Raw genomic sequence first — 16,969 nt, 5'->3', positions numbered from 1 at the left:
CTTGACTTCCTGGGCTCAAGCAATTCTCCCACTTCAGCTTCCTGGATAGCTAGAACTACAGGTTTGCACTATCATGCCTGGCTAATTTTTAAATTTTTCGTAGAGATGGGAGTCTCACTATACTGCCCAGACTGGTCACGAACTCCTGGGCTCAAGCAATCCTCTCACCTTGACTTTTCAAACTGCTGGGATTACAGGCATGAGCCACCATGACCAGCCTATTTATGTTTTTCTTAAAGTAATTTGGTAACCTAGAGTAAATAACTTTGCAGTAGATACTCAGTTCTATATTAGAGAACTCATATGGAAAACAGATTCTGTTAATTGAACTTGCATTTATTTGTAGTAACAAAGAACCACATAATTGAAAGGTAAAAATTCCTAAATTGTTAATGTAAGTGTCAAGAGAGTGACAATTATAAATCATGTTTTGACAATGTAGAACCAATGTATGTGCACTGTTTCTTCATCACATTAACCTTTTAAGTGAATAACTTGAAATGTTGATGTGGTTTTACAGAAAAAAATAATGTTTACTTTTGATACTTACTGCTATTACAAACCTTATCCAACTCAGGAGAAGCACAGTTGTCCAACTGATTAATTTCACAGGAGACATTGAATACATTACCTAAATTGTTACTTTGACTGTGATATAAATATATACGTACATCTATATCACAGTAGAATAGGTAGCACAAGGAAGGCTTTACAGAAGGTATTACTAAGTTCAAATGATAGTGGAGACAAATTTCTTTTTAAGATTTATTGAATTATGTAGCTTAAAATAACCACAGATGGCTGGGCATAGTGGCTTATGTCTGTAATTCCAACAATTTGGGAGACCGAGGCTGTTAGATCACTTGAAGTCAGGAGTTCAAGACCAGCCTGACAAACATGGTGAAAGCCCCGTCTCTACTAAAAGTACAAAAATTAGCCGGGCGTGGTGGTGGGCGCCTGTAATCCCAGCTACCCAAGAGGCTGAGGCAGGAGAATCACTTGAACCCAGAAGGCGGAGGTTGCAGTGAGTTGAGATCACACCACTGCACTCCAGCCTGGGAGACAGAGCAAGATTCCATTTCAAAAATGAATAAATAAATAAAAATAAAAATAAAATAGCCAAAGAAATCACCAAGAACCCAGAGATTTAAAAAAAAAAAAAAAAAACCCAAAGAATATCAGGCTGTGGATGTATACACATTACAACAAAACTCTTGGTGCTCTTCTATTTACAGTAAGAATTAATATATTTAACAACACCAACATTATTTACTATAAATAATCAAGCTCCAACCTTCTATAATAAATATATTGTACATATCTTTTTCATGTCATTGATATGCCCTGACAAAGACAGCCTTACAGAGAAGTGAAGTAGGCAAAGGCCTTACATACCTACATGATGAGATTTGAGACTTATTTTCCCCTTTAGCTCATCAAGGGATTCAGTTATGGGAACCACATTGTTAAACCATGCCTCCCTCTAGATGGGGTAGGACTTGTAAGGTATTGCCACATTATGACGAATTTGTGTATCAAATCTTCTCTAATTAATAGCTGGATAAGAGCAAAGTGTCAACAGGTATATGTACAAAGAGGCCTGGGAGAGAAGCAAGGAGTACTCACTATAGAGTTGTGAATATTTGGCACATAGAGGTAGAAAAACAACATGGTAAGGACAGAATAGCATTGAAAAGAAGACAATAAAGATGAAATTGGTGAACTTCACATTCTAGTAAGGCTGACCTTGGTCTTTACTACCAGGCAAGGCTTACCATGCCAATGATATTTGTGAGATAGTCTTGTGTGAATGTTGTTTGAAGCCTGAGAGTAGAAACTTACCTGCATGTCCAGGTTAACCTATTTCACCAACGCAGTGAAAATATCTGCAAGCAAACTTGGATCTTCACAAACACTTAGAATGAGTGACTTCCTGTGTTCTTTCAGGACTGCTGTGGGAGTTCTTTAAAATTTTACATTTTATACTTTTTGAATGTCCCTTATGATTTTTTCTCCCCCTCTGGAAAGCTGTTGATAGCATCAAGAACTCTTTTCAATACACATCAAAGAAAGTTACCTTTGCCATCATCTTAAGTGGTGAGTAGTTGAATAAAACAGAACAATTGGCTATTCTGACAAAGGGTACATTTTAATGCAGCCATTTTGATGCAACTGTCTTGATGTAAAATCACGGTTTTCTTATTTCTTTTATTTTTCATCATTAATAACATGTGCAGCAGACATTCCCAACCTTATTCTATCCCTATCCTCTTTCGAATTTTGACAGACTTCGACTTTTCACTTCTTTTATCTAATGTGTATATATTAATGTCATACTAAAAATTTTTGTTAAAATTTTACTGTCAAAAACGATTTAACCTATACCATTGTATCAGTTCTTCCTCCAAAACTATCATTCTAAAAACATTTTGTGATATTAAATATTTGTATATGATTATGAGAACAACCAGAAATTTAATTGAGAAGTCCCTATGCAGTCTGGAGTCTAAAATAAGGAATCCAATTTAAATCCACCTTGTTTAACTTGTGATATATTTACCCAATCAAATAATCATGCTGTGGACATCTGTAGAATGTAGAGTGTTCCATTATCCGGATCTGCGTTTTTCAGCATTTATAACGGATACTCCCTTTTGAGAAACAAAATTCTCTGCTCCCTTCCTCTCCTGCTGAGATTTTTAAGTGCATCCATTGAGAGTATTTTGAAGAGCTATGCTTTCTAAAATTTGTCATAGGAAACAACAGCTAGATTTCCTACACTCCAATCATGGATATAAGAGTTTATCACTGAAAGTAGGCTGGGCTTGGGGGCTCATGCCTGTAATCCCAGCACTTTGGGATGCCGAGGTGGGCGGATCACCTGAGGTCAGGAGTTCGAGACTAGCTTGCCCAACATGGTGAAACCCTGTCTCTACTAAAAATACAAAAATTAGCCTGGTGTGGTGGCGTGCACCTGTAATCCCAGCTACCGAGGAGGCTGAGGCAAGAGAATCACTTGAACCCAGAAGGCGGAAGTTGCAGTGAGCTGAGATTGCACCACTGCACTCCAGCCTGGGCAACAGAGTGAGACTCCACCTCAAAACAAACAAACAAACAAAAAAGAAAAAACAAAAAAACAAGAGTTTGTCATTGAAGAAGAAAATTGAACTTCACTAACCTAATTGTCCCAATTTATACTATCATACTTTATACTTATTTACTATAAATGTGGAGTGGAGGTTAATGGTTTGGTAAGGGGTCTGCATCATACATTACTTAGTAATAAAATAAACTGAGTTTTTTTTTTTTTCAGGTTGCATTAAAATGCCATTTACCAATTACATAATATTCTTTTTCAAACATGTTCGGCCCTTAATGGCATATGTTTTACTAGTTCAGGGGTAGGTCTACACTAGCAAAATAATAGGAATCACCTTAATATAATGGTTGAATATTATTTCAAAATAAGAGTATTGAGGCACGCTTATGTGTATACTTACAATTATTTTTGAAGGATGACGTCGGTTGGCCTATGTTATAGATGCTCGCGGGTGTTAGCTGATAACCCTAAAAGCAAACATTGAGAAAAATGCAGTAAGAACTCCATAAGTAAGGTGCTACACAGAGTACATATACCATTCACATATAATGAATGACGGAAAAGTAGTAAGGCTGATACCTATAAACTTCAGAAGAAAGAAGTTGCATTTATATAAAACGAATTTAAAACAACAAAATATTAGTACAGCGGGTATGTCAGAGGCATTTGGATTAGAGCATCTCCATCGTAAATAGGGGCTGGGTAAAATGAGGTTGAGATCTACTGGGCTGCATTCCCAGACAGTTGAGGCATTCTAAGTCACAGGATGAGACAGGAAGTCAGCACAAGATACAGATCATAAAGACCTTGTTAATAAAACAGGTTGCAGTAAAGAACCTAGCTAAAACCCACCAAAACCAAGATGGCCATGAGAGTGACCTCTGGTCATCCTCACTGCTATACTCCCACCAGTGCCATGACAGTTTACAAATGCCACGGCAACATCAGGAAGTAACCTGACAAGGTCTAAAAAGAGGAGGCATGAATAATCCACCCGTCGTTTAGCATATCATCAGTAAATAACCATAAAAATGGGCAACCAGGACAGGGCGCAGTGGCTCACACCTATAATCCCAGCACTTTGGGAGGCCGAGGTGGGCGGATCACTTGAGGTCAGGGGGTCAAGACCAACCTGGCCAACATGGTCAAACCCCGTCTCTACTAAAAAATACAAAAATTAGCCAGGTGTGGTGGTGGGCACCTGTAATCCCAGCTACTGGGGAGGCTGAGGCAGGCAGAATTGCTTGAACCAGGGAGGTGGAAGTTGCAGTGAGCCGAGCTCGGCTGCTGCACTCCAGCCTGGGTGACAGAGCAAGACTCTGTCTCAAAAAAAATAATAATAATAAATAAAAAATAAAAAATAAACCAGCAGCCCTCGGGGCTGCTCTTTCTATGGAGTAGCCATTCTTTTATTCCTTTACTTTCCTGATAACCCTGCTTTCACTTTACAGACTTGCCCTGAATTATTTCTTGTACAAGATCCAAGAACCCTCTCTCGGGGTGTGGATCCGGACCCCATTCCTATAACAGGCAAGTCAGTGTTCGTCCTTCTGCTAAAGACAAAATTAAATATTAGTTAAGAATTCTAAATGAATCAGCAAGATTCTAAGTCAAATGTCAAGTTGAAACATTTCACACAGAACAATTACAGAGCGGGAGTAAATAGTATTTCATCCACAGATACTAAAACAATATTAGACTCTGGAAGGGGAAACAACATTTGAAAATCACCCTTTCTGTATTAATTATTGTAAGAGCATCAGTTGCCAGTATTTATTCTGGAATGCAAAAAGAAGACAGAAACAAATATTAGCCAGCTATATTTTTGCAGTAGGACAAATAAATTTGGTGCAAGGATGTTAATATTCGACATGTTTTAAAAATCAAAAATTTCCCCAAACACATAAAACATAACCAAAAAAAGTTTTAAATGCAGGGATTATTTTTAAAAATATAAAGCTAACTATTGCACTCAGCCTAGTAAGTAAAATGGAGTGATGTAAAGATCATTAAAGTTATGAGAAATACATAGGAAATGTTAATTATTATATTGAGGATAAGACCTTTTGTTAGCTCATAAATTTATCAACATAAGTTAACATATTTGAAGCATAATATAAAATATTCAATAAATGTTACAGCCGCATTTAAATAATTTAATGACTACCCCTTACATCATGCAAGATACAATGTACTATACCAACATTTTTATTCCTTATGAAAGTAAAAAATAGTTCTAACTTCAAATGAGTGAAAAACAACTTGGATTAAAACTTTGCTGTCTTAATCTACATTTCAGAAAATACATTTAGTATTTATAAATTTGAACCAACATTTTTTTTTGCCTCTTTCACAGCAAAGATTTATTGAAATGACTATGCAAGAACACGTGATCACATTAACCTTCAATTTTCATGAAACAGTAGGAGACTCATAGTAAATAAAAATAATTTCCTGGGAAAAAGGAAGGTAAAGTGATTCTACCTAATATGTACAAAATTAATAGCAATCTTGGAGCAATGATAATACTCCATGCTTAGTGAGGAAGCTGGTGGCCAAGTTATTATTCTATGCAATAAGAATTATACATTGCATTGCAGAAACGCATGAGATCATCTCAACACACATTAATGACCTGTTATACCTGTCGAAGCTCCCACTTAATTTCACCTAACTGTTCAAGTACCCTGGGAGGGAATGAAAAGGTTGTGGACCGAGGACTGCTAAGAACGGAATTACCGCCCCCTAGTGGCGAATTGTGACTATTGCAGTCAGAACAACGTGAGCTATGATTGTAATTATGCTATTTATTCACGAAGGATTTATTTTTTTTTGAGGTTTTTTTCCCCTTGGGGGAGGATTGAGATACTTTGCAATAAAACATTACTGCTCCGTCATTAAAAAGTATCCAATCAGATATTCTTTAAAAAAAAAAATTTCTCCAAGACCTATCAACTGAAAATGTTTTCTGAGGTCTCTAACGTTTTAGTGTCGATTTCTAAAATTTTAATTAATTTTGCAAAAATATGAAGTACTTTGAGTGAGGTCAATTTTTTTTCTCTTTAGCCTCACTTGCTTCTTCCCTTCCTGCTGATCACGACATTCTTTATATTAACATTTTGCATCTATCATCGACTCTCCTTTCCCATTTTTTTCCTCTCAGCTAATTATACGTAAATTTGAGATATATTTTATTATTAACGTCCTGTCATTTCACGTTTCTCTCCATCTTACCAAAGTATTATTTTTTAGATTTCCACAGTGACTGATTTTTTTCTCTTTGTAGGCGAGTGACTCTAGATAGAAAACAGATATGCCTGACCATAACCTTGATCTACATATTAATCCAAACAGCATGCCATTCCATTCTACAAAAATTGTGCATAGAAAACTTTTAAATTTCACATGTGCAATTCTATTACCTCTGACACTATTTATAACTGATTTATGAGGTGACATTAAGTGTGATTTTGTGATTATTCAAGACAGACTTTATCCTACTTTTCCTACAAAAATTGTTGCTAGTTTGTTTTCAGCCCACCCTGAGAAAAGATAATATAAAATAGTAGTTTCAATTCAAAATTATGCTTTAAAAGTCATAAGAACCCTGTGAAGATTGAATAGATAAGTTTGCTGTCTTATTTCTCCTTCAGTTGAAATAATACGGAAAAAGTAGGCATTTAAATTGGAATGTCTATCAAAGAAATGCCCACATTACTGTGCATTAAAATGCCAGTAGTCAATCCTGAGCAGGATGAGGAAATGCAGGCATTGTAAAGAGCTTAATGCACTCTTTTCGATATTCATGGATATTCATGCCCATTTAAAAAGAAGGGAGTTGTCTTCCATTCAGTATTAAAACAGGACCACAAAGGGACAAAGGGACTGAATGGTACCCTTTGCTGCCTACTTTGACTTTTTAAGGAATCTACCTTAATGAGTATAATTTACATATACTAATGTGTGCATATTTTAAATGTAGAGCTTGACCAGTTTACACCCGTGTAATTGTCACTCTGATGGAAACAAAACATTTCCATTCTCCTGCTTCTTTGTAGTCACCATCTTCCAAGTTCCAGGCAACTACTTTTTGACTTCTACCACTGTAGGTTATTTTTGCCAGTTCTGTAAGTTCATGTAAATGGAAACATACAGTATGCTCTGCTCGTTTTCTACATCTTCCATGCTTTCTTTGTTCAAAACTATTTTTTCTTCTTTCACTAAGTCTTATTCATAGACTATTTAAAGCAAACATACATATCCCCTTGCCTCATCCTCTTTATTTATTAATTTAAATTTTCTTAACTTCCCTTTCAAGTTATCATGTATTATTTAAAACTTCAATCTTTATCTAACACGATACTATCTTTTAAACTCACTGTGTCATGTCAAATAGAGCAATGGAGTGGATGCTTGGAACAACGATCAGAAGTCCAAACGAACGTGGTCAACCAAAAGAGTAATTACAACAGAAAAAAACATGGGAGAAATCTTTTAAATACAGAATGGTGCATCTCCCACCACTTCACATTTAGCACAACTCAGGTAATGAAAACAATTATATTCTAGTGTGTAAAGAGCATATGTATTTCAGAAAAATATTAAAATATGTATTTGAGGATGTAATTAATAGGACTTATTTTCATATTTTTTAAGTGTTATGAAATTTATTGTTTAATGGGTAGTATATTAAATAATACATATCAGATTTATCGTTTTAATGGGAAGCATATTCAATACTAATAAAAAATCAGATTTTATGTAGAAAGCCCCAGTTTCTGTATTCTGATTTTATGTACTTTTTTTTTATTAGTGATGTTAGTGGCCAAAATGCACACCAACTGAAAGTTCCTACTAATGTGTTATGCTACACCACTATTGCAAGAGAAGTATTCAGAGCCAATTAGAATGACAGGCAATATTATTTCATAAAAATCCTCTGAATAAATGTAATTTTTAAAGAAGTGTCTTGCATAGTAGAGATTTAGAAAAGAAACAGATGGCACACTTCAATCAACTGCTTCTTATGACATTCAACTGCAAATAGCACGTATACAAAAGTTTCTTGAGGTAAATGCCTCTTCTCTGGAAAGGATAGTTTTGTTTGGCAAATCTTGATTGGACGGAACGGGAAAAAAATGAAAGAAACGGACTAGAAATTTAACTTTCCTGAGTTTGAAACTTAGTTTTTCTGAATCAATTTATTGTGAAGAGGAGTACTTGGAGGATGACTTCCTTTTTATTGATTTTGCAATACTAAAATAAAATTGAATAGCAAAACTAAGGATGACAGAAGCTCAGAGACAAAATTTTATTACTTTCATTTCAGAAGTGTGAAGAAATTAAGAACTTGGCCAAATAAATCGAGACCCTATTGCCTAAATCTAACAACAAATTCTATTTTGTTTGCCAACCCTTCTTAATCTCAAGCAACTTCTCTGACATACCCAGCAAGTACATCTGTTAAAAGTTTCCAGGTTCTCAGAAAAAGCAAATCTACAGAGACAAAAAGAGGATTTCTGGTTGCCTAATGATGAGGGTTGAAGAAGTATGAGGAGTGATTGTAAATGAGTATAGGATTACTTTAGGGGGTGATGGAAATACTCTAAATTGTGATGATGATTTTACAACTCTGAGTATACTCAAAATCACTGAATTCTACACATTAAAATGGGCAAATTAGATAGTATGTGAATTACAGGTCGATAAAACCGTTAAAAGTGATTCGGGGTTAAAGCCAGTACTTCAAATGAAAACGCAGATAGATTTTCAAATGTGAGAACACAGGATCACATTAAACCTCAATTTTAATGAAACAGTAGGGGAGTTATGAAAAGTTCCCCTTTGCAAGAGGAACTGACTGTATTGTTATAAAATCCATTGGGGGAATGCATTAATTTTACATAATAGAAGTGTAAACATTTTATACATGTAAGATTCATGAAAGACCAGATTTTTTTTTTTTTTTTGAGATGGAGTCTCTTTCTGCTGCCCAGGTTGGAATGTAGTGGCATCATCTTGGCTCATTGCAGCCTCCGCCTCCCAGTTCCAGCGATTCTCCTGCCTCAGCCTCCTGAGTAGCTGGGATTACAGGCACACACCACCATGCCCAGCTAATTTTTTTTATTTTTAGTAGAGACGGGGTTTCACCAAGTTGGCCAGCCTGGTCTTGAACTCCTGACCTCAGGTGATCCGCCCACCTTGGCCTCCCAAAGTGCTGGGATTACAGGTGTGAGCCACCGCATCCAGCCTCAGATTTTAATTTAAAAATAATAATCCTAAATCCTGATGCTCTGTATGTGTATGAAAAATGCATTAACATTTTATAGTGATGTGGAAGCTGGAGCAGGAGATTACAAAAAATGAAAGATATGACAAATATGCCAAACAACTGAAGCACTTTGAAATATTAAAAAATTGAATAAGATACATTCAAAGATCAATTTTTATATTGACCCTTTCTCACATCAGCAAATAGTCAATGCTTGTGTATAATCAGAATAATGCAAACTCTCCCGTTGGGGATGATTCTTTTTCATCATTGATCTTAATGTTGTACCATAGGTCCGAGTAATTTCTTTGGTGAGGAAAATGTCAAGTCTTTCAGCATCCAATAAATGGCCAAGAATAAGAAACTCCATACCTTCTTTATCATGGGCAAACATTTTAACTTCTCTACTCACAGTTGATATTAATTAAAAGTTATTTGGGGCAATTTTACTCCTTGATTTGCAAACCTATCGCTTCCTCTCAACTGTCTTCTTGCTTAAATTGTACCAGCATATAGACCACTAGTGATTTTCCTAAAAAAAAAAAAAAAAAAAAAAAAAAACAGTTTAAAAGCTAATGAATTCAGAAATGAGTTAAAAAACTAGTGATAGTTTCTGGATATTCTATAGATTTTGCTCTGAATAGTATTTGGAAATTGATTCTTAAAATACTCTTAGATAGCAGGTAGATTTGTTTGGTATGCTTTATCTTTATTAAAAAAATCTAGTCATAATATTTACTAAACTTGAAATGACAAGCTTCACTGCAAAAATTAAAGAAAAAAATCAATGCAAAATATGTTATCAATCTGAAGTTATATGACAGAAGACAACATTTTAAAGTTAAAGAATGCATAAAATGGATCCTTAAAATTGGATCTTATATATACTTTGCATTTAAAATGCAAGTGCTATGTTTAGGTTTGAACTTGTTAAATTATAAAAATACATGACTATTATATATGAAATTAGATTAAAATAGAACACTTATTATGCTGCAAAAGTATAAAGACAGTAGTAATTTCATGGAATATGCAGTCAAAATGTTTCCTGTGTTATTATAACTGCCTTTTATTTCCCAGTAAATGTGGTTCTTAAGGTGATATTTTAAAATATTTTTAATTTTTTTAAATATTGTGATTAACCTTTTATTTTCCTATTTCATTGCCAATTATTATCATTAGATAGCATTTTGCATACTTTTTCCATCTTTATTTCTATTAGTAAATAGCTATCTTTCACCTCTAAAAATGAAATGAGATATTTGAAAATACACACATTCCTAATTTGTAGAAGGTGATATATGATTGATGTCTCCTGACATGTCTTCCATTTAGTTCCTTGAAAACATTGTAAATGATTAAGTAAATACTATACTGAGAGCATGTTGTTGTGCATGGGTATTTGACATATTTTTAAACCTTAAGGCTGTTAATCAAGGTGCTATTGAAAAAGAGCACACAACCTTTGTAATTAGACAGACCTGGGTTTGAATCTTGGCTCAACGCTTTATTAGCTGTGTGTTTCGGCACATGACTTAACCTGTCTGTTTCTGTTTCCTTTTTCTTACAGTTGTTGTGAGAATTGCATGAGATAATATATGTACTTTGCAACATGCACTGAGTAGGATATGGTCGGGGCTCAATATTTGTTGATTCCTTTCCCTTTCTCTTTCCTTTTCATTAGAAGTGCCCATGATTTCTTTCTTGGACTTCCTCCTATCTCCGAGATTCTGTTCTATATTTACTAGATAGAATGGTATATATAAATAACAACTTCAGTAATACTATAGTTTAAAAATTACTAACATAAGTTTGAGTAAATAGAAAATTCAAACTACCTATCAAAACATACATTGAGGATCGTTGTGGGCTATGTACTTTCCTTCTCATCACCGTTCCTTTGTGCACACCTCAGTGAAAGTTAACTATTTAAATTGTGATTGTAACATATGTGAATGTGTCAGTTTAACTTCAAATCAATACAATATATGCAAGGCACATATGCAAACGACTCATGGAAAAATAATCACAGAGGTAAACAGATTTCAATCTATAAAATGCACTTTATTTTTTACCTTTTAGATCATGCCATTGAGCTTATTTGATTGTTCATGTTATGATTTCACCTTTCACATAGTCTGTAGATCACAGAGACAGTGTCCTTAAAAACCACATGAAGGTCACTGGTTTCCTTGTAAAAATGACATAATGGATTAAAGCTGGAATTCTGTAGCTAGTGACTCATGCTTGCATTTGTACGTTTTAAGAGATGTAATTTATAGAAAGGAAGCATCCAGCCTTGAGCTCTTTCAGACTTCGGTTGCTCAAATAAATTAAGAAATAAAGGCTAACATAAATAAGAGCACATTGCCTGTCAACTGGTCAGTCATCTAATTTAAACTTCAAAAAATACTCTTATTTGTCTTTACATGTTTCTCTCTCACTGTGAAATATACGGATATTATATAACACACACATATATATCTTCTACCTATATGTTAGGAAGAATAAAAGTCATAATTTTGAAAGTATTCACATACTTGTATTAACTTTCTAATTTTTGAAGCCAAAAATGCAAATGTACTTTCTGTTCATTTTGAATTTATTAAGCATGACATGATTCTCAAGGACAGTATGATGTAGTCAAATTTTTAAAGGCTTTCATTTAATATGCTACATAGCCTTCAAGAGGCAGTGAACCATGGTGGAAAAGAACCTGATTTCAGGGTTAGGAAATTTAACTTCTCTCTGCAGTTTTGCCAGTAATTAGCTGTATGACCTGAAGCAAATCAAGAACCCTCTCTAAGTCCTAATTTGTTCATCTTTAATAATCTTTAATAATATATAATTTAATAATAATAGACAATATTAAGTCACTTACAAACGTGATCAGTATGCTTTAGTTCTACTTGCTTTATTAGAGTGCTTAGTATTTAATGTGTTGTTGCTTTCATAACGTCATCCATGCATTTAGGAATTATAAAGTACTTTGCTGGTATTCCTAAAAATAATCTTATACAATGGATGACGTTTTTGGCATTGAGAACTAACAGTCATGTGGTATTCAGACTATTAATTTTAACTGAAAGTCTATCTGCAGCTCATTACTTACTTGTAACTTAAACCAAGGTATAATTCTGGTTTCTAAGGGTTTGCTGATAACAAATACTTGATATGACTCTTAACTATATAAGGGAGCTTACATATTTCTATTGGCATCATTCAAATAATCTAATCCATTGCTAAACACACAAAAGGCACTCAACTCCTGTTTGCTGATTTATTTATTTCTATTAAGTTATGGGTATAAAAACAACAGAACTGAATATAGATGACTCCAGACTCATGGAGGCTTTTTTTGTTGTTAAACAGAAGTCTTATCCATCCTAAAATCTCTGTGAGTAAGTCAAAAAGAGATTTGGCCACTCTATGTTTAGGTGATAGTGAAAATGGCACCCAAAAGGGTTGATCCAAATTTATATTTCTTCTTTGGGCTTTGGGGTAAAGAGGTTTTTGTATCAATATTTTCATCCCATGCAATCTCTTTTCTATGTACTGTGCTCCTAGAATCTTCTCTGAATTTAACAGTAACCTTTTCTGCCAAATCCTTCATGTAGAGCTCATATATTTGATCTCCAGCTACTGACTAGACTTCAAACTACTAAAGATCAAAATTAAGTATTGTTTCCTCTTCTGGGAAGCCCGGAAGTACTCAGTCAAATGTCTTGCCCAGAGCAGAATCTTAACAATCATTGAATGTAACAATGTCTAAAGTTGGGGAAAAACCTGAGAAAGATTCATTATTAATATTCCCAGGTAAATGTCATTCTTAAATATTACCCAAAGCTTTAAATAAAAAGCTTCTTAATTTTTGGATTTCCATTCTTTTCTTTTTCTCTCTATAACCTTCTCTTTTTTGGACAATTTTGAAATTTAGCTAAACCAGTGTAGCATGGATTGTTCCAAATTCTTTGATTTCCAGGGTTGACCTATCTCCAGAGATCCAGTATCACATTTTCAGTTCTCCAGAGAACATCTAATGGTGCATGTCTCACCATTGTTTTAAACATGTTCAGATCAGAGGTGACTCTCATCCCCACTAGCTAGTTCCTAATTTACCTCTTCTAATACCATGAAACATGAATATCTTACAGCTCTTTGGAATATTGTCCTTCTTCTGTGCCAGTTCAAACCCTCAACTGTCATCAAGCTTCAATTCATTTCCTATCTATGCCAATACAATTCCCTTGGTTGTTTCTTTTCCTTCATTTTTATGTGGTACACAATTTAGTCCTTCACTATATAATGTCTTGATTTTTGTTGCATGCCAATACAGTTTATCTTCCCAAATAAAAGATAAATTTCTCAATGGTGGAACCTTAAAATGTTTGCTAAATCCTCCCTTGACAGTTTTGTGACTCTAAGAACAAGTGCTATATTCTCTAACATGTGTTTTTTAAAATGTCGGGTATAATTAAGCTTCAAAAAATATTAATTTTTTTGTTTTGTTTTTTGAGATGAAGTCTTGCTCTGTAACCCAGGCTGGAGTGCAATGGCGCGATCTCGGCTCACTGCAACTTCCGCCTCCTGGATTCAAGCGATTTTCCTGCCTCAACCTCCCGAGTAGCTGGGATTACAGGCACACACCACCACACCTGGATAATTTTTGTATTTTTAGTAAAGATGGGGTTTCGCCATGTTGGCCAGGCTGGTCTCAAACTCCTGGCCTCAAGTGATCCGCCCACCTTGGTCTCCAAAAGTGCTGGAATTACAGGCGTGAGCCACCACTCTCGGTCCACAAAATATTTCTTAAATGATGATGATGTAATAGAAATCTACAAGATTACTCAGACAGATCAAGAGCAGGCTGGAGTACCACAAGTTAAGATCTGACTGCGGACGAAAGTTTGATTAACTCTTTTGAAATTATTTTGTAGCAACACAAATGGTACAGCTTTAGATTCATTAAAGATATTGGTAAGGTATCTAGATATATTTTCCAGGGGAAAGTAATCAGAAATCAAAATGGAACATTGATAAAAGTCATGAACAAGCTATAAATAACTTTTCATTTTCTTCTTCCTGCCATTTGGGATCACCCCCAAAGATTCAAAGGAGTTCTGAATACAAATAAAGGGAATTGAATACTCCTCAAAAAGGAAATGTTTTAGTACAGGGGCAAAATGATCATATGAAATATAATTAAAGGCATCTAGATGAATATTTGTCCAGAATTCGTTTTCTTTTGTAACCCTTTATAAGGTAATAGGCTATATCCAATTCAATCTAAAAATATAATAAAAGAATAAGACAATTTCTAATCATGAAGCCAAGCCATAAACTCAGCATTTACATTATTGATAGTTAGCAAGATATTAATGAACTCCCATTTAAAATTCTCCACGGAAAGCTAACTTTGGGATAATATTATTCAATTATTTCATCAATTTTTATACTAGTTAAAATTTTATTCTAAAAATTGTTTTTCCAATACTTGTATTTAAAGCAAACATTGCTACCTTATCCACATGCACAGTATATTTTAAATGTTTAAATCCAGGGTATACAATATTAAATTGTTTATCAACGCTTCTGTTTTTTAAAAAGATGCCATGTGTGGGTGAGGTAGAAATGTTTTCTTTAACTACAAGTGTTAGAAAATGATTATTTTTAAATGCAAAAGGTACCCTCTGTTATCTGGGATCTGGTTATTACAGGAAATGGGAAAGGGATACGGCTAATAGTCATAAAAGTAAAAGAGAAGTCGTAATAAGTTGAAGCACTCTTTTGAAAAATTTGAAGCAGAATTCAATCAAGGCTTGATTTACTTTAAGGAAACCTTGTTTGGCTAAAGTGCAGCCAGATAGCTAGACTCTCAATATATTCTGCAGAAAATGATTTGGGATTTTCTTTTTTATGTTTTAATCTGTCATATTGCTCATTAGTCAGTCTATGTTTATTTAAATCTTGACGTCTTGCAAATGAATGTCTGCTTCTTTGTAGAAAACCAAGTATTTATCATCCTTTTTAAACATCTCAGAGTAACATGACTCTTTCTCTCTATATATATACAAATATATACACACATATCTATATCTATATCTAACTTCCTAATTGTATCATTTATTTCTGAGCATCTAAAGTTCTCTGGAACTAAATATCCATGACATGAAAAGAGGGGAAAGTACTGGAAATAGAATGAAATATTGGGGCTGAGCATGGTGGTTCATGCTTGAAATCCCAGTACTTTGGGAGGCAGAGGCAGGATGACTGAGACCAGGACTGTGAGACCAGTCTGGGCAACATAATAAGACCCTCATCTCAAAAATAAATAAATAAATAAATAAATAAATAAATAAAAATAAATAAAAAACCTGGGCATGGTGGCACACACCTATGGTTCCAGCTACTCGAGAGACTGAGGTTAGAGAATCGCTTGAGCCTAAGAGTTCGGGGTTGCAGTGAGCTACGATCGCATGACTGCACTCCAACCTGAGTGACAGAGTGAGACTCTATCTCAAAAAAAAATAAAAATAAAAAGAATGGAATAAGAACTCGTGGGTTTGTTTGAATCTGGCTGTAGAATTAACTGTGTGACTTTACGTAAGTAATTTAACCTTTCTTACCCTTCGTTTTCTCATTTGTGTAATCCATGGCCCTAACTAACTCGAAGTTATGTTGAAAATCAAATGAAGGGATATATGAGAAAATATATACAATCTTTAAAATATCTACAAAGAAAATTTGTATTATGGTGTAAAAGTAGATATATTAATAATAAGGATATTCTGTGACTGTATTATTAAACACTTTCAGCTATATGTTGCCCTTGTTAGAAAATAAGATAAAAAATTAGGGAGAAAAAAACAGGAAAGAGAATATATATAATGCTCCTAGGCTGAGAAATTCTACAATAGGAAATGAAGAAAATTTTAAAAATACATGATAGAAAATATAAAAAGAGTTAAAAGAGAATGGAAAATAGATATTGGGATTAATCTCAAAAAAAAAACGTATCTGCATTAGTGAATCTGTAGTAAGATCAAGAAATTTGGAGTTCTCTACATGTTATTTGTAATCTCTCTTTCTGAAGCCTTTAGAGCTATAGGAATTAAAATAACGAAAAGTTTTGAACTAGAAAACACAAGTATCTCCAATGTTCTTTACTATGAGTAAAAGAATTATCTATGTTCAAAGGTTGACAATATGAATAACTGGAATTGTTTACATTTATGAATTGCTTTCATGTCAAAACGCCTTTTGCCAAAGCATTTTGATCCATTTAACCTTTACTTCTTTTCCAATTTCTATATATTTATTAAACATTTTAATACTGAAAACTGTCTTACACCCATCTCTCTTCTCTCCAGAAGTAAAATATCTATTATGGTATGATTCACCATTCAAGATGTCTAGAAATCTTCTAGAAACTCTATTGTGAAAAAAAAATGATAATTATTTTTAGTAACATTTCTATATCCTAAGGAAGTTTTTTTTTATATTAGATTAACTATAAGATATAGCTTAATGGTTTCTGAAAATGCAGGGGAGTGTTATCTGTCCTATCACATAGTTAAATAACTTCTTTTGTGTAGAGT

The 16,969-nt window shown here is 34.1% G+C and overlaps 1 protein-coding gene across 3 annotated transcripts in view; it reads right to left on the bottom strand.

The window, feature by feature from the left end:
- HTR2C (5-hydroxytryptamine receptor 2C) overlaps nucleotides 1-16,969 on the bottom strand; it is a 308,792-nt gene that overhangs the window by 281,452 nt on the left and 10,371 nt on the right. For all 3 annotated transcript variants that reach the window (XM_025372483.1, XM_025372484.1, XM_025372485.1), the window contains exon 2: nucleotides 3,501-3,567. The gene's annotated coding sequence lies outside the window, so the exon portion shown is untranslated. The remainder of the gene's footprint in view (nucleotides 1-3,500; nucleotides 3,568-16,969) is intronic.

Source organism: Theropithecus gelada, chromosome X, assembly GCF_003255815.1.
Source record: "Theropithecus gelada isolate Dixy chromosome X, Tgel_1.0, whole genome shotgun sequence".
In the NCBI taxonomy this organism is placed as follows: domain Eukaryota; kingdom Metazoa; phylum Chordata; class Mammalia; order Primates; family Cercopithecidae; genus Theropithecus; species Theropithecus gelada.
This window is presented reverse-complemented; position numbering and strand designations above follow the sequence as displayed.